Raw genomic sequence first — 26271 nt, 5'->3', positions numbered from 1 at the left:
TACTGCTTATTTTTCTGTTGCCCTTTATGGATTTGCTTACATTACATATGGACATGGCTCAATTACATGCACGCTTTCTCATTACAAAGTTCACACCATAGGTTCTAAAATATTTTCTGTTAGATATGGTTTTCCTGAGCTAACTATATATGCAGCTTCACTGTTGCACAGACATTTACCAATTATAATGCTAAAAAACAAAATTATCTAATGTTGGCTTGTTAACTCCTATTTGCAGTCTTTCACTTTGCTGGTAGAGGTGACTGTTATTAGTCTAATTTTTTTTAATAGACCAACACAAAGTTGAAGTAAGTTCAAAATTACACATCAACTCCAATGGAAGTCTGTCGCTAAGCAGGTCTCCCTAAAATTAATAGCCAACTATCAGAAAGAGGATCTGAACTGTATCATCAATTCATTAATGCACTGCTGCATTCCTGTTTTAAATATTATACTTTGCAACCTGCCCCATCAGACAAGTGTCTCCACCTGTATTGTCAATACACTAGTTGAACACTCATGCAAGGCAGATGAATTGTGGGGTGCCAGAAATTAAAATATTTACAAGCATGAATGACTCCCCTGCTACAACAGAATTCATATAAAATTCTTAAGTAAAAGTCCTGCAAGCCAAGTCTGGAGTGCAGTTTGTAGTATGCGCTGAATTCTATGTCAGTACTTTGCTGCATACCAAAGAGAGTGACTGGAACATTACTGAGATAAACTACAGCCATATTTCTAAATTTAAAAAAAGTTGCAGCACTTCCTATTACAGTACTGTTCAGATGCTCTTCCAAAAATATGCTTGGGTGTTTTCACCTCAAACTCAAAGGTTCCTTACAAAGATAACCAGGAAACAGAGTAGAAAGCCAGCAAAAAAAAGCTTTCATAAACACAAACAGCAGCTACACTGTAAAACACACTGAAAAGAGCACTTTCATCCGTCAGGACATCATCAGAACTAAGCAAGTGCCCAACCAGAACAGTTAAATATCAATTAAAATTCAATTAAAAAACAAAACAAAAATATCACATGACAATTATACAATTAATTTAATATTAAAAAATATATTAACTTAAAACTTCCCTTTGTTGCAAGACACATTAACATTCTAAATTCTTTAAAAATAGAATAGATGAAATAGAACACATCATTTAGCCCAGGTTCATTTAAAGCATTGAGCCTGAGCTGCCATTTCAGTTCTCTAACTAGTAAATGTTCCTCAGTGATTAAACCCCTGTAGTCCTTTTTAAGTTGGTCAATCACAAAATATCCAAATCTATGTCCAAAATTTTTTTCCACGTCTATAAATTGCATTAATATCTTTTCTAGTTTTAATGTCCCTCTCTATTCGTACACCCTTTCTTTTACCCTTCTAATGGTTTTACCAATATAATATGCAGAACAATCAAGACAGCTGGCGGCATATATGGCCCACCTAGTATTACAGTTATATTTTCCTTTTATAATAACCTTATAACTATTAAGAATAAACTGGTCTCCCACTAAAATACAGGAACACGTTTTACAACAGCCACACACATGCATTCCATCCAAAGCCCCACCACCACTCCTATTTTCCTGTTTATTCTCCAACAGTTGTTTAAAACAAAGAGCTTTCCTATAAATCACTGTTGGTTTGTCCCCAATACTTTACTCAGATGGGGGTTAGTGGATATCAACAACCACTTGTATCTCAAAATGGAAGCCAATGCATGACTATCTAAAGAAAAGGTACTTATAAAAGCCCTATTAAAACTGGTACTTTTGTGCCCATGTCACCAAAATTACCCTCCGGAACACAACTACTGCTCCTAGTATCACTGTTCAGTACAACCCCATTGTTATAACACAGGTAAATATAATCCACTTCTCCTCTTGTGGGTTACCTCATCAAAAATAGGTTTTAAGAATTCTTTGGGGGTAATCATGCTTCGTGAACTTGTTCAATAATATTTGACATTCATCAATAAAAGTCACTTCATCAGAAATCATTCTTGCCAGTCTGACCAGCTGGCCTTTCACCACCAATTTCTTCTGACAACAGGGGTGTTGGCTATCAAAATGTAAGTAACTGTTAGAAAAGGTACTGTTCCGATAGACATTAGATACAAAACAGTTCTTGATAAAATCCTTAGTAATCCTAACATCCAAATAGGAAATGCTTAACTCACTATAGTCATGTACAAACTTTAGAAATGGTGTGGTAGAATTAATATACTGAAAAAAAATTACATTTTTCCCTGTCTTCCTTCCAGACAATAAATATATCGTCCAAAAAGCGGGTGTTGAATGTAAATCCTGAGTTAAAAGGGGAATTAAATACAAACTGATTTTCCCAAAAGCTCATAACAAGATTTGTGAAACTGGGGGCACATGCTGCCCCCATAGCTACATCCTTCATTTGTCTGAAACGTTGTCCCTCAAAATACAAGAAATTATTCAACAACACCACTTCCATTAAAGCACTGATGGTATTTCTGCGATCCTGGGACAAAGCATCAATATCAACCAAGGCATTCTCAAACCATCCAAGGCCAGTCTCAAGTGGGATGACTGAACGTAAGTCACACACATCTATAGTGACCAGAATGTATTCAGTCTGAAAGGGAACATCTCCCAATTTTGTAAGAAAATCCCACGAATCTTTACAAATCTGGGGCACTAAACCCACGGAAGACTTTACCCAATAACCTATAAAATTTAGCAAAATAATGTCCTACACCTGTTCCCATCCACAACAGGTCTGGGGGGGGGGGGTGGCGGTATGTTTTTACGAATCTTTGGTATCCCGAATATGCCAGCAGTCACCGGCCATTTGTTGTGCAAAAAATCATATTCATCCAATTCAATCTGTCCTTGGAATAACATATCAAGTAACTGAACATCAATTCTAGCATAAGCAACATTCAGTTAATTTCTAGAAATTCCTGATATGTATCAGATAGCAACAATTCATTCATCCTGTTATTATAATCAGTTAGAATAAAAATCTGCAAAAGCAACAAAGATCACCAATGCAGACATCCAAGCAACCTCCACAACCCATCACCAAACATGAAACACATACTTCACATAATCACAGCCCTTAAGGCAAAATAACATACTCAACACACTAGTGATAGGCGACTCTATAGTCAGGCACACTAATGTCCCACTAACTAGGCTGGACAAGGAGAAGGTTACAGTTAGTTGCCTGTCGGGCGCCAGTATCAGCCACATAACACAAGCACTCAGGTCACTCCAGAACAAGTACAAATATGACTCTGTCATTGTACATGTTGGTGTGAATGACCTGAGACGTACCTCCCTGGACTACATGAAAAAAAGAGACATGGAAGAGCTCTCTGATCATGTAGCCCAGGCAGGTATGACCCTGAGTAGCATCCTACCCTCACCAAGAATGATGCCACAGTATAAAGAAAAAATGATCAACTTCAACAATTGGCCAAGTTTCTGGTGTCATTCAAAGGGGATCCAGCAACTGTCTGCCTGGGATGACATGCTCGACAGGCCACGTTGCATCTCAAGAGATGGCTTTCACCAGTCAGCCTTAGGCTTTCGAATACTGGCAAAGGCTCTTGCTGCCCCATAGCGCCTTTTTTAGGCAAGGCTCAAAAGACAAACCCACCACCGTAAATAGCACAAGTAACCAAAAACTGAGGGTAATGCTACTCAAAGCCAGAAGTCTAAACCTCAAAATGCACGCACTCGAGGCACTCCTCAGTATGGAGAACATCGATATCTGTGCAGTAACAGAAACCTGGTTTAAGGCTCCAGAGAGCACCCCAGCACTACCAGGCTATAACTCATATTATACCTTTTGGTACACAAAAGGCAGGGTTGTATCCATATTCATCAAGGATACTCACACCTCCAGGTTAGTGGCGCAGCACGATGCATCAGAGATAATCCAAGAGCAACTAACAACGGGCAAAACTGCAATCCAAATTGTAGCTTGATACAGATCACCCACCATGACCAAGGACCCCCATTCCGTATTTCTGGAGACACTGGGAAATATGAAGGTCCTACCAAACACCCTAATACTGGGTGATTTCAACTACCCAAACATTAACTGGGGGAACTACTCAAGTACTAACTCCCTTGCCCAATGCTTCCTAGAATTTATAAACTCGAACGCCCTGGATCAACTGGTCAACACCCCCACCAGAGGGAACAACATATTGGACCTGGTCATTACCAGCATGGGCGATTGGTGTTCCACACCTAACGTCAACCCCTCGCTGGTTAGATCAGACCACAGACTAATCACTCTGGATATTCACATTCCGCCCCCAACCCCAATCAAGGAAACCACAGTGAAAAACTTTTCAAAAGCAAACGTCACGTTGCTTAAGACCGAGGTGGAAAGGTTCACAGCCCCCATGCCAACGGACAATGCTATCAAAGCTGCTGAAACCTATACAAAGGCACTCTATGAACATCTGCATTAATGCATGGATCGTGCTATCCCAAGTAAAACCAAGACTCACCCCTCCAAGAAAAGGAGACCAGTCTGGTGGATCCCTGCCATAAACAGGCTCTACAATAGGAGGAGGAAACTAGTACAGATAAGAGCAAAATCCCTTGAAGGAAAGTCATCCCTGATCAGTATCAGCAAGAAACTACGATCCCTCATTAAATCATTCAAGGCTAGCTTCGAAAGAAAAATTGCCAAGGACTCCAAAGATAACCACAAAGCATTCTTTAGCTATGTCAAGAACCTAAGTGGAAACTCTCAGATCTGCTCTGACTTGGTGCAGAATGGCACAAAATACACTGAACCTATTGATATTGCCAACATTTTGGCAGACAGGTTCAGTGCAAACTTCACACCCCTCTCACCCCCTAAAGGGCCCATAACCATACCAGAAGAATGTAAGGCCCCGGCAGTCACCGACACACAGGTTAAAACAGCCCTATCCAAAGCCAAAAACGCAGCCTCAACAGGACCGGACGGTGTCCCATGCTGTGTCTTACAAGAGCTCCAAAATGAACCAACCCCTCACCTAAACACACTGTTCAAACTCAGCCTCTCTATAGGCTACATACCCACAGAGTGGCATACAGCAACAGTTATCCCACTCCACAAAGGTGGCGCCACAACGGACCCCAGGAACGGACACCGGGAACTATCAGCCTATAAGCCTGAGTAGCCTGATCTGCAAGGCTATGGAGCGCATCATCATGGAACTCATTAACAGAGACATTGGGAACCTCCAAACCTTTGACCCCACCCAGTTTGGCTTTAAGGGCAGATCACGCCTCCTAAACCTGGTGGACTTCTTTGAGACAGTTACCAAGGCATTAGATGAGGGTAAGGAGGTCCACACAGCCTACCTAGACCTCGCAAAGGCTTTCAACACCATTCCCCATTCTGGTACTATAGACAAATTCACCAACCTGAACATTAACCCCTATTTAAATTGCTGGAACCTGTGTTCTTAGAAACTGCCTTCCAGACTATCTGCAAATATACAGAGCAGAGTATATATTTTTTTGGTTATAGAGTTTAATTGTTGCTTAGATCTCTGTTGAAACTGTTGTCTCCCTGTTCTGAGAGACTGATCTGCATATATACAGAGCCGAGTATATTTGTTTGGTTTTAGAGTTTGTACTGTTAGTTGTTGCTTAGATCTCTGTTGAAACGGTTTTGTCCCACCCTCCCTATTTTTGGGTTGTAGTTTAAATTTGGTGGCTTTTGCAGTTGCCCGCCCCATTGTAGATTTGATCTGGGACACTCCCCCAGTCCCATCTCTACCACATTCTACCTAATAAACTCTTTCTGCACTTGCTTTTAGTCCTTTTTAATTTAATTGCATTTTTTAAACGGTGTTTGGTCTAATATTGCTACATACTAAAGTGTGTTAGCTTGCACTGCATGTGAATTGTTTTTACTACTTTTTTTTTTTTTTTTTTTTAAAGAAAAGTAGCAAAAACAACAAAACTGTAAGCCTGTTTTCTACCTTTCCTGTAACTAGTGTTCCAGATACAGATTTGTTGTATCCAGGACTGTATGTAAGCTTCTGAGCCCCCAAGCCTTTCTGTGTTGGAGGGAAGCCTTCTAGCTTATCAGTGGGAGTGGTAAGCACTAGGTAACCTGACAACCACATAAGGAGTGGTTCTGGCCCAGAAATTGTAGTTATTGGCCATTTGGGCAATCTCTTCCATCTCTCTCAACTTTCTGATTTGAAAGCCTGCATTTGCACTTGTTTCTGTCCTGTAACTCATCTAGTGCAGATACAGATTATTTTTTAGCACTTAAAATTTGCTTATTCATGCTCAGCACTTGTAAGCACTAAATAAGCTACTAATTACTATAGCACTCAATCTTCCTCATTACCTAGAGGAAAACAGTTTTTGTACTTACTTTTTTCACTTGCTTAGAGAAAAACAGCTCTTGTACTCACTTTTCCTCACTTATCTAGGAGGAAAATATTTTTTTATTCAGGCATGTCCAAGGGTCAGCTCCCAGTGTTCTCTCCTGTCTATCTGATGAATCTGGGCATCTTGAGGCAATGCAGAAATTGCCTCATGTACACAGACAACCCTCTCCTCCTACCACCCAACACCATAACTTGGGAGAGATGCACTTATCTAGCCAAACTGGAGGTAAAGCTCTCTCCAACCAAGACTGAACTTGACAGTCATGAGGAGAAGGTAAACATTTGCACCACACCACACATCACATAGTCTCACTAAATCTACACCACCAAAATCCACACATAGTAACACAAAAACATTCACGGAGGCTCTCAATAATAATCTGTCTAAGCAACAGACACATCCAAAGCAGAAACGCAAGCAACCTCCATCCCCCAACACAACCCAAATGACACACAGCCCACAGAATCAGTGTGCCACCCAACCACAGCCAATAAGGCAAAACAACGTACCCAACACACTAGTCATAGGTGACTCTATAGTCAGGCACACTGATGTCCCACTCACCAGGATAAACAAGGAGAAGGTTACGGTCAGCTGCCTGTCGGGTGCCAGGATCCACCACATAACCCACGCACTCAGGTCACTCCACAACAAGTACAAATATGACTCTGTCATTGTCCATGTTGGTGTGAATGACCCGAAACGTACCTCCCTGGACTACATGGAGAGAGACATGGAAGAGCTCTCTGATCTTGTAGCCTAGGCAGGTATGAACCTAGCCCTGAGTAGCATTCTGCCATCGCTCCAAATGATACCGCAGTACAAGGATAAAATGATTAACTTCAACAATTGGCTAAGCTTCTGGTGTCATTCTAAGGGGATCCAGTATCTGTCTGCTTGGGATGACATGGTCGATAGACCATGATGCTTTGCCACAGATGGCCTGCACCTGTCGCCCCTGGGATTCCGGATACTGAACTGGTGGACAGTAGTCTCGCCACAGTAGTCAGGAAGTCCTTTTACGTGACACACCTCATCATAAAAGGGTTCTCATCCAAGAAAAAGAAAAAAAAGGAGGTCATTGTTCCCCTCTACTCGACACTCATTAGACCCATTATAGAGTACAATGACCCTTTTGGAAATGTACTTCACAAGACATCTGCAGCAGCTGGAAAGGCCACAAAAGTACCTCAGAAAGAGGATTACTGGCCTCAAATAAATGCCCTACACTGACCACCTCAAAAAACTCCAGCTTTACTCCGTAGCATATCGCCTACTCCAAGGTGATCTCTGCCTAACATATAAAACTATGTCAAACCCAGAGCTGTTGGACATGCTACACCTAAAGAAATCCCAAACCCTCCAAGCAACACGCTCTAGGGACTTTCTTGTCACCACAATAAGCAGGACATGCTGGAGGGAGAGATTCCTGGCCCAGAGACTTGCCATACTCAGGAACAGGCTACACATCTATGTCAAGCAAAGTTCTTCATTAGCACTCTTCAAGAAAAATCTTGATGAGTGGATGGAAAATAGGAAATACACCCCGGGGATCACTTCTGTGTCTCTGCACAACAGTGGCACAGGAAAATAACTTTCTTGGGTGGCGTAAGCCAGGGAACCTTATTGGCTAGGCTTACGTAAGCCCTTGGGCCAATAGCCTAGTACCTACCTATGAACCTATGACACGAGATGGGTTGCAAATTGGCTCATGGACAGAAGCCACACAGAGTTGCAGACTCTAGGTTCTGACTCTAAACCGGTTACAAGTGGCATCCCCCAGGGCTCAAGTCCTAAGACCCCTCCTGTTCGGTATATACTTCTCAGAGGTATGGGCAAGCACAGGAGGACTTTGGCTGACCAAGTTCGCAGACGGCTTCAAACTAGGGGCCATAATCGATTCTCTGGCTGATACAGACACCCTCCAGAAGGGTCTCACTGAGACAGATACCTGGTGTCAAAATCATGGCCTCAAGCTGAATGCCAAAAAGTGCATATTCATCCCCTTTGGAAAAAAAAAAAACACGAACTACGTAGTCCCCAAAATACAGAAAAAGTAATAAGGGATCTGGGGACCCACGTAGATAGCAATCTCTCCTTTGATAATCATATTGCCAAAGTGGTTAGAAAATCCTTCTACGTGGCCCACCTAATCTCAAAAGGGTTCTCATCCAGAACAAAGGAGGTTACTGTGCCTTTCTACTCATCACTTATTAGACCCATTATAGAATACAATGCCCCATTTGGGATGTACCTTACAAGACACCTGCAACAGCTGGAAAGACCACAAAAGTACCTCACCAAGAGGATTACTGGCCTCAAACAGATTACCTATGCAGCCAGACTAAAGAAACTCCAGCTGTACTCGGTTGCATACCGCTTACTCAGACGTGATCTCTGCTTGACATACAAGGCCATGTCCAACCCAGAATTGATGGATATGCTCCACCTAAAAAACAAATCCCCGAGAGCCACATGCTCTAGGTATATAAACCTTACCACAATGATAAATAGACGTGCTGGAGGGATAGATTCCTGACCCAGAGACTCCCCATGCTTTGGAACAAGATTCCAATATACATCAAGCAGAGCCCCTCACTAGTACTCTTCAAGAGAAACCTTGATGGGTAAATTCACAAATGGTTTTATCATACATAAATTCAAACAACAGGTGTTTTTCAACTTCAGTTAAATTAGTAAAATTATTACCAGGCTTATGGATAACGTCCCTAAATTGATTAGAACAAACCTGCTCAAATGTCAATAAAGCCCCATGCACTGGGGGATTAAATTTACTAGACCTTTTTAAAGCATTATTAGAACATCCTCTGTCTGCACCACTTTCATTAGAATTAAATAACATGGCCAAGTTCAATTTGCGAATATAAAGTTTCAGATCTATTAGGATTTGGTCAATTTTAGCTCTGTTAGCAGGGATGAACCCAAATTCCTTAGCTAACAAATCTGCATGTTCAGAGAACTCTTTGGCAGAAAAGTTAAAAATAGTAAAAATCCATTTTTGAATTCAGTACCTTTTTAACATCAGAAATATCATCATTAACGACTACACTGCCATCAGCCAGTTCTATTGTTTCCATCTGGGGCCATTCTTCCTGTAACCAGTCTTGGGCCTCAACCCTTGCCTCTGATAAAAATCTTTGGGGGACAAACCAACAGTGATTTATAGGAAAGATCTTTGTTTTAAACAATTGTTGGAGAATAAATGGGAAACTAGGAGTGGTGGTGGGGCTTTGGATGGAATACATAAGTGTGGCTGTTGTAAAATGTGTTCCTGTATTTTAGTGGGAGACCAGTTCATTCTTAATGGTTATAATGTTATTATAAAGGGAAAATATAACTGTAATACTAAGTGGGCCTTGTATGCCGCCAGCTGTCTTGACTGTTCAGCATATTATATTGGTAAAACCATTAGAAAGGTAAAAAGAAAGGGTGTATGAATATGAGAGGGACATTCAAAACAGAAGAGATACTAATGCACTTTATAGACATGTGAAAAAAATCCTGGACATAGACTTGGATATTTTGTGATTGACCAACTTAAAAAGGATGACAGGGGTTTAAAATCACTGAGGAACATTTACTAGTTAGATAACTGAAATGGCAGCTCAGGCTCAATGCTTTAAATGAACCTGGGCTAAATGATGTGTTCTATTTCATCTATTCTATTTTTAAAGACTTTAGAATGTTAATGTGTCTTGCAACAAAGGGAAGTTTTAAGTTAATATATTTTTTAGTATTAAATTAATGGTATAATTGTCATGTGATTTTTTTAATTGAATTTGAATTAATATTTAACTGTTCCGGTTGGGCACTTGCTTAGTTCTGATAATGTCTGACGGATGAAAGGGCTAAACTCTTCAGTGTGTTGTTTTACAGTATAGCTGCTGTTTGTGGTCATCAAAGCTTTTTTACCGGCTTTCGACTCCGTTTCCTTTTTATTAGTTTGGATTGGAGAAGAACTGTTTATGGCTGCAGAGTTCAGAAATGCTGGTGAACTTGCTGGACTAACTGGAGGTCTCAATGCCTCTATTGGGAACTTAACTAATTTACTATTACAGCTCAACCAGAAGTTATGCGTTCCGAATGGTAATGTAGGGGAAGTGAGCAATACTATTCAGCCTGGAATGTGTTCGAGCAGTTCTGAACAGAATGCTGACAGTTAGGGGCTTCCACTCACTCAACCAATGCCAGTGGTTTCAAATGGTAACAATTTGACTATACTCTCCAATGCTAATGTTTCTTCTAATGTACAAACTGAATTTGATATTACAAGTGGGGTTGTGTTTAACAATGTGAACTCAAGGGCCAGTTTCGGCACCTTACAACAGCAACTTAGGTCCTTTGAAACTAAAATGGGCCAGTTCAAGGGATTACAACTTGATAATGTTTATTTACGTGAATGTCTGGGGAACAGATGGATTCCCCAAGGGCCTGCAGTTTTGGCGTTTTCCCAATGGATTAACAAAGGGGTCCGAATTTGGCGATATTGTAGTTGAGGGCCTCACCAGTTCGTTTTGCGCAGAAGTGGGCTTGTCGCAAATTCAGTGACAACACGGTCTGCATATTTAATTTGCTCGTGCATACATGATATGAAAATATTAAATGTACACAAACTTAATACAGTAACACCCAGGAAAGATGTTTTTAGTAAAAGGTCCTGCCAATGATACTGAGGAAGAGTCGGCTGTGACACCTGCATCAAAAAAAAAAAATAAGTGTCCGTTTGGACATTAATTGGGACAGTGAACCATCGCATTCAGACTCTGACAAAGAGAGCTATAATGCTACACAGTAAAAATCCCGATGACATGTGTTTTGACGGTTTTGTTTCTTTGCTGATTATAGTATATATTATTAGTGCAATAAAACTTGTCAATTACAGATGTTGGTAAACAGTTTACGGTTATATTTACTGTCATATTACAATGTCAGTGCACTTTTTCTTCGGTTGTACATTCGGAGGGAATGCATATTCATGAATGACATATCAGGGGGGTGGGTTTTGGGCGGGGCTTGCTAATGCACATCTGGTGAGGCCCTCCACTACACTATCACCCCGAATTTCACAAAACACTGATTGGGATTTTTGATAAAGCAGGCTGTGAGCTGATGGAACAGCTGATAAAAGTTCACTGATCAGCGTATTGAAACATTATCTAGTGAAATGGACAATTTAGACAACAGTATTAAATCGGATCTATTATTTCCTCAATATTCTTTCAATTACAATGATGTATTTACAAAAATAGATACTGAACGTAAAAAGAATATGTTAAGGAAGAAGAAAAAATTACAAAGAGATGCAGAAGCATACGCCAGTGGGCGTGTTTATCCTGACCCTATTGGTTCTAGTGAGGGGCCTGTTGACGAGCCTTCTTTTCAACCAGTGGTAACCCAAGAAGACTCTTGACAGTAACCACACCTCCAGGGAGGTGAATGGAGATGGCAGAACAGTTACAGTTAGGAGTTCTGACAGTCTACAACCCCAAAGGTCATTGAATTCGGCTCCCAATGTGACGTATCAGGAGGATTTTTATCAGAGGCAAAGGGCGAGACCCAAGACTGGTTAGAGGAAGAATCGCCCCAGATGGAAACGACAGAACTGGTGGATGGCAGTGCAGTCATTACTGATGCCATTTCTGATGTTAAAAAGGTACTGGATTCAAACATGGATTTTACTATTTTTAACTTTTCTGCCAAAGAGTTCTCTGTTGAACATGCAGATTTGTTAGTTAAGGGATTTGGGTTCATCCCTGCTAACAGAGCTAAAATTGACCAAATCTTAATAGATCTGAAACTTTATATTCGCAAATTGAACTTGGCCGTGTTATTTAATTCTAATGAAAATGGTGCAGACAGTGGATGTTCTAACAATGCTTTGAAAAGGTCTAGTAAATTTAATCCCCCAGTGCATGGGGCTTTAACATTTGAGCAGGTTTGTTCTAATCAATTTAGGGATGTTATCCGTAAGCCTGGTAATAATTTTACTAATTTAACTGAAGTTGAAAAACACCTGTTTGAATTTATGTATGATAAAACCATTCGTATCATGAAACCTGATAAGGGTGGAAGGGTTATCATGGATATAACTGATTATATTAACAGGATGAACAAATTGTTGCTAACTGATACATATCAGGACATTTCTAGAAATGAACTGAATGTTGCTTATGCTAGAATTGATGTTCAGTTACTTGATATATGTTATTCCAAGGGCAGATTGAATTAAATGAATAGGATTTTTTAAATGGCCAGTGATTGCTGACATATTCGGGATACCAAAGATCCATAAAAACATACAGAAACCCCCCCCCCGACCTACTGTGGATGGGAACAGGTGTAAGACATTATTTTGCTAAATTTATAGACTATTGGGTAAAAGTCTTCGTGGGGTTAGTGCCCTAGATTTGTAAAGATTTGTGGAATTTTCTTAAAAAATGGGCAATGTTCCCTTTCAGACTAAATACATTCTGGTCACTATAGATGTGTGTGATGAGACTGGCCTTAGATGGTTTGAGAATGCCTTGGTTGATATTTTGTTCCAGGATCGCATAAATACCATCAGTGCTTTAATGGAAATGGTGTTGCTGAATAATTTCTTGGATTTTGAGGGACAACTTTTCAGACAAATAAGGGTGTAGCTATGGGGGCAGCATGTGCCCCCAGTTTTGCAAATCTTGTTATGAGCTTTTGGGAAAATCAATTTGTATTTAATTCCCCTTTAACTCAGGATTTGCGTTCTACACCCACTTTTTGGATATATTTACTGTCTAGAAGGAAGGCAGGGAAAAACTTTTAACAGTTTTTTCAGTATATTAATTCTACCACACCATTTCTAAAGTTTGTTCATGACTATAGTAAGTTAAGCATTTCCTATTTGGATGTTAGAATTACTAAGGATTTTAACAAGAACTGTTTTGTATCCAATATCTTTTGGAAAAGTACCTTTTCTAACAGTTACTTACATTTTGATAGCCAACTGTCGGAAGAAATCAGTGGTGAAAGGCCAACTGGTCAGACTGGCAAGAATGATTTCTGATGGTGACTTTTACTGATGAATGTCAAATATTATTGAACATGTTCACGAAGCTGGGGTACCCCAAAGAATTCTTAAAATCTATTTTTGATGAGGTAACCCACAAGTGAAGTGGATTATATTTACCTCTTTTAAAACAAGTACAGGCACCAATGGAGGTGAAATAAATGAGTCAAGATACTTGTAATGGAAACGACAGCTAAATTCAGCTGTAGTTCCATTACAAGTATCTTGACTTCGTTTATTTCACCTCCACTGGTGCCTGTACTCGTTTAAAAAGTTGTTTCCTGGTTTATTCGGGCACTTTACCTCATCTTTTTGGCTTGGTTATATTTTCGTCTGTTATAATAAAGAGGTTGTACTGAACAGTGTTACTAGGAGTAGTTGTGTTCCTGAGGGTAATTTTGGTGAAATACATGGGCACAAAAGTACCAAATTTAATAGGGCTTTTATAAGTACCTTTTCTTTAGATAGACATGCATTGGCTTCCATTTTGAGATACAATTATCCACCAACCCCCATTTCAGTAAAATATTGGGGGACATACCAACAGTGATTTATAGGAAAGATTTTTGTTTTAAACAACTGTTGGAGAATAAACAGGAAAATAGGAGTGGTGGTGGGGCTTTGGATGGAATGCATAAGTGTTGCTGTTGTAAAATGTGTTCCTGTATTTTACTGCGAGACCAGTTCATTCTTAATGGTTATAATGTTATTATAAAAGGAAAATATAACTGTAATACTAAGTGGGCCATATATGCCACCAGCTGTCTTGACTGTTCAGCATATTATATTGGTAAAACCATTAGAATGGTAAAAGAAAGGGTGTACGAATATTGAGAGGGACATTAAAAACAGAAAAGATACTAATGCACTTTATAGACATGTGGAAAAAACTTCTGGACATAGATTTGGATATTTTGTGATTGAAGAATTTAAAGGACGACAGGGGTTTAATCACTGAGGAACATTTACTAGTTAGGGAACTGAAATGGCAGCTCAGGCTCAATGCTTTAAATTAACCTGGGCTAAATGATGTGTTCTATTTCATCTATTCTATTTTTAAAGAATTTAGAATGTTAATGTGTCTTGCAACAAGGGAAGTTTTAAAAGTTTTAAGTTAATATATATTTTTTAGTATTAAATTAACTGTATAACTTATGTGATTTTTTTAATTGAATTTTAATTGATATTTAAATGTTCTGGTTGGGCACTTGCTTATTTCTGATGATGTCCTGACGGATGAACGTGCCAAACTCTTTTCAATGTGTTGTTTTACAGTGTAGCTGCTGTTTGTGGTTATTAAAGCTTTTTTACTGGCATTTGACTCCATTTCCTGGTTATTAGTTTGGATTGGTGAAGAATTCCTTACAAAGATAATACAAGGTCTTCAAGAACTGTCTTATGCGGACAGAGTAAAGTGACAATGATTTCTGTGTCATACAGACTGTTTAGAGGCGACCTGGCCCTTGCATAGAGAGCAATATCTGACTGAGCTTTAATGGAAATGCTGCACATTCACAAGTCAGTCAAATGACACATGGGTCACTCGCTCAAAGGTCCTTAACCTGGTATGTGACATCAGCAGAACTTGCTGGAGACACAGATCTGCCTCACAGAGGTTGCCCCACCTTTGGAACAAGCTTCCTATTCATGTTAAAGAAATCCCTTCACTGACCCTATGTGGATGATTGGATGGGTAACCAGAAATTCACTCCAGGGGTTCCACCTGTATCCCTCTTGGACAGGGGCAATTAGGTGCTAATTTTAGTGTCTGCTTGAACCAGACACTCTTGGGAATACAGGTTGAACTTGGCTAGGCTTGTAAGGGCCCTGGGGCTATTAGCCTAGTAACCACCTATGATCAGAACTGTGGGCAGCAGCAGCGACTCTAGACAGTGCCTACAGGGGAAGATATACCAATGTCTCTCTAACCAAGCTGAACAAGGAGAAGATAACTGTTAGTTGCTTATCTGCAGCCAGGATCCATCAAATCATGCATGCACTAACACCACAGGTACCAGTACGATTCCATCATAGTCTCTGTAGGTGTAAATAACCCAAGATGTACCTCTCTGGACTATATGAAGAGAGACATTACAGAGCTTTCAGACAGTGAGTCTCAGGCTGTAACAGCCTTGCATGAGCAACATATTAGCATCACTGTGGATGATGCCACAATATGAGCAAAAAACTGATTCCAACAACTGGCTGTCTTTCTGGTGTCATTCTAAGGGGAATCAATATTAGTCAGCTTGGGAGGACATGGTCAACAGACCACGTCGCTTTGTCAAGGATGGTCTGCACCTTTACCCTCTAGGCTTCCAAATACTGGCTAAAAAACGTTATCAACCTCCATAGTGTTTTTTTAGGCAATTCCAAATTGACAAACCTACAGACATAGCAAAATAAACTCAACAGAACCTCAAGGTGTTAGTGCTCAATGCCAGGAGCCTAAAAAAAAAAAAAAAAACTACACTCACACTCAAGAATATAAATCTGTATAGTTACAGAGACATGGTTCAAAGCAGCAGACAGTACTCCAGCAGTGCAAGGTTTCAGTGCCTTCCACACTTTTAGATCAGTAGCTGCACACACAAGGGCTTAAGGTGCAGGTGTCTCAATATACTTTGACAACAAACATACCTCCCGGGTGGTCAAGCAGGATGACATGCTAGAGTTCCTCCACGTGCAGATCATCATAGACAAAATCACATACCATTTCCCAAACCTCAAGGGCAGCACACAGCAATGTGCTGAACTGGTGGTTAATGGTACCACATTCACCAAGGCTGGTGATGTAGCAAACCTGTTAATGGACAAATTCAGTTACAAATTTAGCCTCCTCTCAAACAGCTACAGGTCATACTCCATGTCCCAGAAAGCTCAGAATGCATACTTGGACCTACTGCAGACACTTCTCTTCCAACCTAACACTCTACCCATGGGAGGCTTTAATTACCACTTTACATATTTGGAATTGTACTCACCCTCAAATCTAATCTACAGGCACACAGATTCTTGGACTTCATAAATACAAGCACCCTTGACCGAATAGTGAATACGCCCACTAGAGGCTCCAACATACTCAACCTCGTGCTCACAAATATGTGAGAACACTGCGTGGGCGCACACACACACAAAAATATCTCATCCTCCCTGGTAAGGTCCGACCATAAAACTGTCCCCTTCAAATCAAAATTACCTCAGTAATACCATTAAAACCAATAACAGTTAGGAACTATTCCAAGGCAAGTTACCGGGTATTAAGCTATGCTTTGTCAAAATTCACTGCCCCTCCAAACCCAGAAAACACACCAGCCTATATGGAATTGCTTTCAGAAAATCTGTACAGCCATGTCAATGGCTGCACAGAGGCTGCCGTACCTACCACAAGCAAGCCCAGAACCAGTCCCAGAAAAAAAACACTATAGTGGCATCCCAAATTAAACAGGATATACAACAAAAGGAAAAAATTATGGCAAACATCAGGAAGGGTAATTCCCATAAATATAAAAAACTCTCATCAGAGCAAATAGGCAAGTAAGAGGCCTAATTGGTCAAGTAAAGCCATCTTTGAGGTTAAGATAGCCATAAAAGACCTTCTACAGCTATTTCAGAAACCTCAAGGGCACCACACAGCAATGTGCTGAACTGGTGGTTAATGATGCCACATTCACCAAGCCTGGTGATATAGCAAACCTGTTAACAGACAAATTCAGTTCCAACTTCACCCCCCTCTCACCCCCAACCATCCCCCATAATACCCTCAAACATAATCCCTCCAACTGTAACTAGGGAACATGCACTGGCTGCACTCACTAAAGCAAAGAACAAGGATTCATTGGGTCCCAATAACATCCCAGGATGCCTCCTAAAAAAATCTAAAATTCAATTTATCAGGACCACTGGAGTCATTATTTAACTATAGTCTTAAAATAGGCTTTGTGCCACGTGAACAGAGGACTGCAATGGTCACCCCCCCCCCCCCCTTCATAAGACAGGACCTTCAACAGATCTTGGAAACTACAGGCCCATTACTAGTCTTGCTTGCAAAGCCATGGAAAGAATTATCATGGAAATTATCAATAAGGACATAAGAGACCTTCAGACACTGATCCCTCCCAGTTTGGCTTTGTCAAAGGAAAGTTGTGCTTACTGAATCTGTTGGATTTCTTTGAAAAGGTCATTAAAGCAATAGATGAGAAAATGGTGTATACTGCCTACCTAGATCTGACGAAGGCATTTGATACAATATCCCACTAGGGCATTGTCAACAAACTTACAGAACTAGGTATAAACCCCTTTATAACATGCTGGATAGCTAGCTGTCTCACTGATGAGACCCAGAAGATAAGAATCTGTGAGGCCACCTCCACAAAAAGGCCAGTCACCACTGGAGTCCCGCAGGGCTCCATGCTAGTCCCACTACTCTTTGGCAACTACTTCTCGGAAGTCAAAGACAATGTCAAAGGCCTATGGCTAACCAAGTTCACTGATGATTGCAAACCTGAAGCAGTCATTGAATCCCCCTGAAGATGAGAATAACCTTCAGAAGGTCCAATACAAATGTAAGGTGCCAAAGCCATGGCCTACAACTCAAAACCAAGAAATGCATTATTGTACCTTTTGGGAAGTCTGCCACCCCAGGCAACTACATTATCAATAAAACACCATTAAAAAGTTGATTCACTATTCAGGGATCTGGGAAGTTATGCAGATAGTAACCTAACCTTTGACCAACATGTGTCCAAGGTAGTAAGAAAATGCTTATAAGCTGAGCGAAATAGAAGGAAGGGCATGGCATCTAGGTCTTGAGAGGTCACAATACCACTGTACTCGGCAATCATCAAGCACATCATAGAGTAAATCCCCCTTCAGTATATACCTGACCAGACACATGCAGCAACTAGAATGTCCACAAAGGATACAGGGAGTAAACAATGTCCTATGCTGACCGCCCCAAGGCCCTGTCTCTTTCCTCCATACCATACAGACTTCAGACAGGTGATCTTCGCCTGGCATACAAAGCATCCCTGGACGCTGTTTTGATGACTCTTTTGCACAAACAGCATTAGAACTACTAGAGTAAAGGACCACATTTTGCTTGCTACATAAACAGTACATGTTGCAGAGAGAGAGAGATTTCTCAGAGAATTTCCATTTTCTGGGACAGACTCCCCATCCATGTGGAGCAGAGTTCCTCTGTCCTATTTACGTACAACTTGGACCAGTGGCTGGGTAATGGGAAATTTATCCATAGTCTGGTTCTTATCTCTCTGACGGACAGAGTCAGTCAGTAAATCACCCCCTTTAAATAGTATACAAATCAAACCTGTGGGTCACATTTGAAATGCATGGCTAGTTTTTAATGGCCCTACTGGCGTTAGCCTAGTATACACATGTGAAACCGAGTTGCACAGACCAACCACTTTGGGCATCAACTGTGGTGCGCAACATCCTCAAGACAGGAAAACAAGGATAACAGACTGCACGCAATGTCAAGGATAGCCACCTGACAGTGTAAAATATCTCTAGGTTGATTTGATTATATTAACTAACTAATGTCACCAAATGGGCATGAGTACTTGCCAGTAATAAGTGGACTGAGGACCCAACCTACTTCAACCTGCATCAGGGACCCATCCTAACAGTGAGTGGGGTGTATGCGCCCTTATTGCCAGTGTGTGCCCAGCATGCCCAAGTCAATAAGCCACTGGCCAGCACATTTCCAATTGCCCAGTTTGGGTTGCCTAGGATAGCTCTGCTGAAAGAAAGCTGAATGTAAAACCAATCAACCTGCCAAACAAACTAAGAATTGCTACACTCGATGTAGTTTCATGATGCAGCTTAGAAGTGGATGACATGAGGAGAAGGCTGGACACCCCATGTATCCACGAGACAAGATAGAAAAGGTAGTGTAGCAAAGCCACTTGTCTTGGTATACAGAGTCTACTACTCAGGAGGAGAACAGAATATAAATGGTAATGGAAAAGCTTCAGAAGAGACAGTGAGGAATGTCATCAAAACTAGTGCATGACTTCTGGCAATCAGACTCTATTCTAAGGATAGAGCACTATTCATAATCTCAGCCTACTCCCCACAGCATGGTTATGACAGTGAGGAAAATAGCGCAGACAGCACTTGCACTACCAACTAGAAAAAGCATGATAACATCAATTGGCATGGATAACAGGTGACCTAAATGCACATATCTGCGTAAAACAAACAGGATACAAGGACTGCCAGGGGCCACATGGGTAGGGCAACAGGAATAAAAGAAAGGCCAATCTAGACTTGATGGTGACTAACAAATGTTACATGCACAAGATCACATCTAAGAGTGGCCAACATGCAACTCAAGTAGAGACTTTCTCCTAGTAATAAAAGGGCACCGAAGTAGAATCAGTGATTGCAAAGTCATCACCAGTGAAACTAACAGCCTAAAGCATAAACCACTGGCTGCCACAATCGGCCGCAAACAGTGGCCAGAGAAGGCTCTAAGGTCAACAAAGACTAGGCTGAAGACCTGGAAGTTGACTGGAGAGAAAGCACAAGAGTTCAAAGGAATTATGCAGGGCTCTAGCACCTCAGAAGAGGAGGAAATAGGTGATGTTGAAGAATGCCAGTGCCTCAAAATAACATGTCTGAGGACTAAAGAACAGCTAAGCCAGGTATGGAAAAGTACATAAGGAAAGCTGGTAATGGAAATACAGAAGTAAGAAGTGCAAGAAAATGAGGAAGATAAAAAAAAAAAAAAAACAGACCATGCTAGGAAATAATACTGGTTGGTTAACAAAGACGCTAAGAGAGAAGTTGCAATAGCAAAGAACAAAAGCATCTCAAGCACTCTACCGGCTTCTGGAAAGTGACTAAGTGGATGGCACAAAGAAGCTATCAGGTTGCAAGGCAAAGACAAGACAAAAAGATAGCGAAAACAGACACACGTCATCAGGAATGCCCACAAAAACTTGCTCACTACTCCACAGGACACCAAAAGCAATTGGAAGGGGTACTTCCAGCAGCTTATGAATTAAGAAAACCCCACAGAAGCTGTATTACCCCCAGACACAGCCTGCGAAGAAAGAGGAGTAGCCCACCTTAAATGAAATAAGAACAGCACTAAGGAAAATGAAGTCAGTGCAAGCAGCAGGCTCAAATGAGATCACAGCAGATATTATAAAGATATTGAATGAGGGGGGAGAAATGTCTCCTGCTGGTACACAAAGCAGTACGGAGAGAAAGGCGTATACCAGACAACTTAATAAGCAGCATACTAGTTCCAGTGTTCAAGAACAAAGGGGACGTTCAGAACTGTGGGCAGTAAGAAAGTATCAAACTCCTGTCACACTGCATGAAAGTTCTGAAGAGGATGACTGATAAATGATTACACAGAGAAGTAGAAAGAAAGATGGGAGATAAGCAATTCTGATATAGATCAAGATGCAAAACAATTGACCACAAGTTTGCAGTGAGACAGACAGTTGGGAAGAAGCTAGAGGTCAGGAAAGAATCCAACTGGCCATTCCTAGACATGGAGAAAGCATATGACAAAGTCCCAAGAAAGCTTATTTGGGCAGTTCTGCTGTGGCTCGAAGTCACAGAAAAATTTATAAAAATAAGTGCAGGCTATGTAAGAGGATACACTCACTCTAGTATGAACAGTACTTTGTCACACAAAGGGGTTCACAGTGGGAGTAGGTGTGTATCAGGGTTCAGCTCTGAGCCCACAGCTATTCATAAAGATGAAGGACTAGATTTGCAAATAGGTCAGAAGGAACCCATCAACAAAGTTGTTCTATGCAAATGATGTGGCATTACAGGCAAACTTTGAACAGGAACTTCAGCAAAGGATAGGTGAATGGAATGCAAAACTGAAGGCACACGCGATGAAATTGGGTAAAGAATAGACCGTTGTAACGGCAACAAATGGGGTAAATATGAACAAGCTGAGAATTGAAATAGAAGGAAAACTTGTGGAACAGGTTAACAGCTAAGTATCTAGGAGGGGTGGTTGAGGAGAAGGGAAGTCTGAATGGAGGAGGAGGTCACACCTAGAGTCAGAGGGGCTACAGCCAACTGACACAGACTGCCATGGGTAGATTATTACAGAAATACTCCAAAGAAGCTGAAAAGTAAGGTGAGCCAACCAGTACTACTGTACAGTACAGAAACACAGGCAGTAAAGGCAGAGCAGGTAAAGAAACTAGAGGTGATGGAAGTGCCTGAAAAAAGTGGTAGGATGCACACAGTGGGACAGAAAGAAATGAGGAAATTAGAGTAGAAGAATGTAGCTCAAATTACAGAGAAGGTCAAACAGAACAGATTACAGCGGTTTGGGGATAAATTCTGAAAATCAGAAGACAAACTAGTGAAGATGATTTTGAATAGACAAGAGGAAACAAGGGTGTCCAGCAAAGAGGTGTATAGATGGTGTGACAGAAGACATGAGACAGTCAGGCATAAGTGTAGTATTGAAATTGAGAGAGATGGTGACAGTTGACATGTACGCCAACCCCAAATAGAAAATTGGATCAAGGGGAGTTGATGAAGATGATAATAAAATTGCAGAAAACTTAAGAAGCAACCTGAACTCAGATCTACTTTAACAAAAGACTGCCTTTGACAACAGGAACTGTGCACATACGAGGTGAATAACTTGCACTGCTTGCCAATGGCTGCCCACTTTGCTCCAATCCCACCTCCTTTCTCATCCCAGCAAGCCCAACCATAGGCAGATTTATTGCCAATTAACTGCACACACCCAAACCTTCAAATAATAATCTCTCATTTTTTGCATACTACAACAAACAGTACCATAGAAAATGTAAAACTTCGCAAAATTTCCAACACTGTTAATACTATTACAAGAAAAAATAAGAACCAGTTAACAACTCTATAATCCTAAATCACTGCTAAACAGTATTACTATCAATACTTAAAAACTTACAAGTGCTCTCGTCACCACAGGGCCTGCCCATGGTAAACTTATAACTCATGGGTGATGCCTACCCATGGCAAACTTGTAACTAATGGGTGATGCTTATTTCCTTTTGTTCTTAAAAAGGGGTACTCTGCAAGGCTACCCAGTATCCATGTTGTTATTCATACTTTCAGTGGAATCCCTAAGTCTACATATGAAGCAACATTATTCCAACTAGGGTTTTCAATTTACTAGTTAAAGGGTGATGGTAGACAAATGGCTTGCAGTTGACTATACCAAGTAGTTAGTTATCTCAACTTCCTTATCATAGAAGGTTACTAGGCTAATGGCCCTGGGATCCTTGCAAGCCTAGCCAAGAGTTTATCCCCCCAAAAAAAAAAAAAAATCTTAGCATAAGATACCTGGCTAGAAAGTTGTCCCTTTGAACTCAAAAGTGCATTTCCCTTAACTAATAGATCTTAAGTTTAGATCTGAAGTGAAGCAACTATTTTATCTTTCTAGGTCTAAAGATTGCCCATGTTCTAGATACTTAATTGTGGTAAAATTTCAGGAATGGAAAGGCAGGAAACTCATCTGTTTAGCTAGGAAATTAGCCATGTAAAGTTTTTATTGAGCAAATTCCTATTTTGTTTACCAAACATATTCTCTTTCCAGGATAGGAGAAAACTGTTACTAGACTACACTTTCTTATCTCTAATGATCTGCAGGATACTTTTATACATATTTATATTAAACATACACGAGACATATGTATTTTGAGGTAAGACATCCCCACAGTACAACAAAAATGTATATTGCAGCCATAACTCTTCTTTGGAAGAGCTTATCACCAAAAATATAAAACAGTAAATCCAGTCACAGCTCTTAAAAGTAGTAAGTGGTACACAAGGAATTAGAGACCCATATATACTAGATGAGGCAGTAAACAGTACTACTAGCATGTCCTACAAATGCAACATGCTTTATCAGAAATCATTCTATTTCTCTAGAGTGGCCTTTATTAAGGTTTTCTTTAGTAGGTAGAACTCTGATGGCAGAAACATATTAAGGATCAGAAAAAAATAGGTCAGGATAGCGGAGTTTTAAATCACTTCTAACTAAGCTTTTTGGCTTTAAGTCAGTGTAACACTAATATAAAATCAGTTGCCAAAACCAGGATGGCTTACTCTGTTTGGCACCCCCCAATTTTAAACGATGCTCTTAAATCTCCACACTCTGCAAACTTGACGAGCACTGTGTACTCTGCATGGCTGCACTAGAATTCAGACATATGTCACAGTTTTAAATCCCTTACAAGCCCTTGCAAATGCAATGATGTTTATAAACAAGCAAGGATTCCTAACCTTTTGTTATTTGGATAAGGAAACTGATAAAATATCAACACTATTAATCCCCAATCAAGAACACACAAACATGGAAAGACCACTTAACAGCAATTTCTGCCCATCATTCTCTTGCTTACAACTTCTGTATTAATTTCTTATATCAAAGCACATATAATATCACCTCTCTCCATTCCAACAACCTTCTACACGTATTTTTATGTGCCCCAAATGCATAACCACTGCTAAAAATGCCCCTTCCTTATTTGGTGGTGACCAGTACCCTAAAGCAGCAACCTCCTACACAATTCGATACTCCGAGACCTATGAATAAAGGAGCAAACATAACCAACTGCATTTTCAATTAAGTTTAAAAAATATTCTGGGTGTCAGAAGAGTTTATGTACACACAGGTTCAATCATAAAATAAACACTAGATTACACATTTCAAACAAAACAAATGATAAACTTGGTCTTCTTCCTGAAAATTTTCATTAAGACAGTACAACTAGACCAAACGATATCATACAGATATATAAAGACACTGACAGCAGCAGATCTTTTGGTCTGTCAGGTCTACCAGACTAAATCTTCTCCATACAGTTACCACCCATATCCCAACCATCTTGCCTGTCCATCTTCCAACTTCAAATCACTTACTTGACCAGAATGCTCTTCTTAACTTTTGCTCATGTATGCCACTGTATTAAAAGATTGCGGAAGACAGCGTCAGTTTTCTCCTTCAGAACTTCAACACCTGGATTCAGAAAAACCATAACTTTGAATCTGCCTTACTTCTGAGCACCTAGCCTCTGTCACAAGTCATCATCTCATCACCTGGATGAGATTAAGTTAAAACCCCTTCTTCAATCGCCTCATATTTAACCAATATGTGGCCTGATTTACTGACGTCTACATCGTAAGACCTTCTTCCAACATTAAATCAACATAGGTACAACACCAAGAACCACGTTTGTGTTCTGCTACAACTACTGCATGCAAAAATCTCATAAGGTTTTCAGCATAACCATCATGAAATTACATGGACAATCAAACTAGAACAGCCATCATATACAGTATTTTGGAACACATACATCTTCAGTCTTCTAGTCCCCAGAAAGCAGCAAATGAGAATTCAGAGATACAGACACTGATGCATGATAAAAACTCATTAAACACAACTAATAAATGCTTTAAATCATCTGTGCAATATGATACGGGGAAAAAAAACTACAGTACTCTAGGAAAACAAGTATTTATTATTATTTACGGATTTACACAATTAGCTAATTTCAGGACACTTATTTATTTAATTTATTTTTTGCTGTCTTGATTTTTTCCTGGAAAACTGCCGCCGATGTTACATTTACTGTCCGTATAGGCCTATACCGCAGCATACTATATTTAGCTTTCTTGCAGCTCCAAATATTTCCCCAACATTTCTGCTACAATGACTGATGCCCGGCCCCGCCTTTCTGTTCATCTGAAGGTTTACTACAAATTATGATCTGCCTCATGTGCAGTTTACTGGGTGCAGTTCAGGCTTAACGGAGATGTTAAAACAGCATGACTACAGTAGGAACTTAGACTTTTAAGATGGCATTCATTATAACATGCAAAATGTTTACAGTGAAGTCTCATTTACACATCATCACCACAGCGACATAAACCTTGTCTGAATCTTCCGTCATAAAACTTAAAAGTGTCGCTTAAAAACAGTTAAGGCATGTTTGCGTGTAATAACAAAACACAAAACATGCTATTTTAAGTTTCAACTTCCACACAGCATACAATAGCAGAACAAAACACAGCAATGGGTACTTAATAATGCACTACATTCAGGAACCAACCCAGAATATATTAATACTCTGTACTGACAAACTCGGTTCTTCTGTGTTTACTAACTCATGTTCAAGTACATTTTACAGCCAAACATACTTCAAATCCAAGTGTCACTTCTGATTCCAGCAACACCCCCCAAGGAAGTATCGACTATAAAAGCAACTGCAGCACACAACCCAATTTAATGGATAAAACACTTCTCAAACACAATGAAATATAAAAACATGCAAAATACAACAAGCACTTAGTACAGAAGAAATCTAAGATGTACAGCTATGTACTGTCTAAAACGCAAAAAAAAAAAAGCTTAATAAAGCACGTTACCTTGAACCTCTTTGATTACAAGTCCGAGATTATCAATAATCCTTGCAAAAAGTAATGCTGCTTGCAAACAGTGTAGATCCCTGGAAACACAGACTCTCAAGCAATAAAGCAGAGAGGCTAGGCCTTTTTAATATACCAAACACCAAGTGTATCCTTTTTTTCTAATTCTTTTGATAATCCTTACAGTCCCATTAAATAAACAATGGCTAAAGCGTCATGAAATCGATTACATTCCCTTGGTTATTTTCACTCTGTACCTTCACTGACGCTGTTTAGGACTTAAAATATTTTCATTTTTCCTTCTTTTTGATTTTTGTCAATTTCCTTTCTCTATTGTCAATTTCACTGGGTTGAGTCCATGGCACACATAACACAACATACAGCCTACCAT

The 26271-nt window shown here is 40.1% G+C and overlaps 1 protein-coding gene across 3 annotated transcripts in view; it reads right to left on the bottom strand.

Annotated features, from left to right (window-relative positions):
* PPP2R5E (protein phosphatase 2 regulatory subunit B'epsilon) overlaps window positions 1-26271 on the bottom strand; it is a 2371886-nt gene that overhangs the window by 2345580 nt on the left and 35 nt on the right. For all 3 annotated transcript variants that reach the window (XM_044074552.1, XM_044074554.1, XM_044074553.1), the window contains exon 1: window positions 25881-26271. This exon is cut by the window's right edge. The gene's annotated coding sequence lies outside the window, so the exon portion shown is untranslated. The remainder of the gene's footprint in view (window positions 1-25880) is intronic.

This window comes from Protopterus annectens, chromosome 6.part0 (genome assembly GCF_019279795.1).
Source record: "Protopterus annectens isolate FY-2018-M chromosome 6.part0, PAN1.0, whole genome shotgun sequence".
In the NCBI taxonomy this organism is placed as follows: Eukaryota; Metazoa; Chordata; order Ceratodontiformes; family Protopteridae; genus Protopterus; species Protopterus annectens.
This window is presented reverse-complemented; position numbering and strand designations above follow the sequence as displayed.